We start from the raw sequence: 1,833 nt of genomic DNA, 5'->3' as shown, positions 1-1,833 counted from the left end.
TGTATTTATTCAGGAAGAGCACTTCTGTCTTACGCATCTTGGACAAGTGTTCACCAGTGTCAAATAGTGCCAGGCAGTTAAAGAAATGTAGAAAATGGTTCAAATGGCTCTGAGCACTATGGGACTTAAACCTAACTAACCTAAGGACATCACACACATCCATGCCCGAGGCAGGATTCGAACCTGCGACCGTAGCAGTCGCACGGTTCCGGACTGAGTGCCTTAACCGCGAGACCACCGCGGCCGGCAAAGAAATGTAGAATTCTTTGTCAAATCACAATACAGGAGGGCGGTAAAAAATACTAGTCAATTATGTGCATTTTCAACTTCTCGCGGCGTAATGAATAATCCTTTAAATTTCGGGCATGCAGCCGCGCAAATAAAATTTCCTCCACTGATAAATCGGCCGCGTATCGTCCGGGCATCCTCAGAGTGAGTCACAAGACCGACGAGAAGATGCCAAGCGCGGCCTTATATGCTCCACCGCGGCGGTACTGCGCATGCGGGTCACAAATGCTGGTCGGCGGCAGAGAAATACGCTTCCACATGCGCCGCCTGTGGCGAAGGCGTCCAGACATTCGATTCGCTTATCGATGTATAATCGGCGGCGGTGATACGATGACGACTTCTCTGCAGTTCAATTACTCCAAGAGCCGGATTCCATGCTTTGTCCAAATTAAAACCATTATCTCTATTTATTAAATTGTTAGCTAATCTAATGTATATAGCTTCCTTGAAGATAGATTCCCAAAAAGAAGAGGTGGATGTTAAAATCTTCACATCACTCTAATTCATGAAATGACCTGTATCAATACAATGTTCGGCCACAGCTGATTTGTCTGGCTGTAATAAGTATTTTAACATCCACCTCTTAGCTTTGGGAATCTATCTTCAAGGAAACTATATACATTAGATTAGCTAACAATTTAATAAATAGAGATAATGGTTTTAATTTGGACAAAGCATGGAATCCGGCTCTTGGAGTAATTGAACTGCAGAGAAGTCGTCATCGTGTCACCGCCGCCGATTATACATCGATAAGCGAATCGAATGTCTGTACGCCTTCGCCACAGGCCGCGCATGTGTAAGCGTATGTCTCTGCCGCCGACCAGCATCTGTGACCCGCATGCGCAGTAGCGCCGCGGTGGAGCATATAAGGCCGCGCTTGGCATCTTGTCGTCAGTCTTGTGACTCACTCTGAGGATGGCCGGACGATACGCGGCCGAAATATCAGTGGAGGAAATTTTATTTCCGCGGCTGCATGCCCGAAATTTAAAGGATTAGTAGTCAATTATTCTGTAGTATCGCCACCGGCCTTGCCGAAGTGGTAACACCGGTTGCCGTCAGATCACCGAAGTTAAGCGCTATCGGGCTGGGCTAGCACTTGGATGGGTGACCTTCCGGTGTGCCGAGCGCTGCTGGCAGGCGGGGTGCACTCAACCCTCGTGAGGCAAATTGAGGAGCTACTTGACTGAGAAGTAGCGGCTCCGGTCACGAAAACCGACACGGTCGGGAGAGCGGTGTGCTGACCACACGCTCCTCCATATCCGTATCCGGTGACGCCTTCGGGCTGAGGATGACACGGCGGCCGGTAGGTACCGTTGGGCCTTACTTACTTCGGCATTAATAATTTTTCTTGTACTGGAAAATCTTAAGGTATTTGGAATTGCCGCTTGATTTTTTGAGAGGCTGAAGCCTCTTCGCTTGACAATCGTCCAGCAACCATTAGTAACACGAATGCAACAGCCTGGCGGTAGGAAATGGACTCAGGTTCCAAAACCTGGGTCGTGCGCTATAGGAGTTCGACTAACATACGCAAAATTCTATTTCGCT

General features: G+C 48.3%; 1 pseudogene; it reads left to right on the top strand.

Moving 5' to 3' along the window:
• Positions 1-1,306: 1,306 nt before the first annotated feature.
• LOC126413606 (5S ribosomal RNA) lies at positions 1,307-1,424 on the top strand (annotated as a pseudogene).
• Positions 1,425-1,833: the final 409 nt, after the last annotated feature.

This window comes from Schistocerca serialis, chromosome 7 (genome assembly GCF_023864345.2).
Source record: "Schistocerca serialis cubense isolate TAMUIC-IGC-003099 chromosome 7, iqSchSeri2.2, whole genome shotgun sequence".
Taxonomy (NCBI): Eukaryota; Metazoa; Arthropoda; class Insecta; order Orthoptera; family Acrididae; genus Schistocerca; species Schistocerca serialis.
The sequence above is the reverse complement of the archived record's forward strand: the minus strand, read 5'-3'. Positions and strand labels throughout refer to the sequence as shown.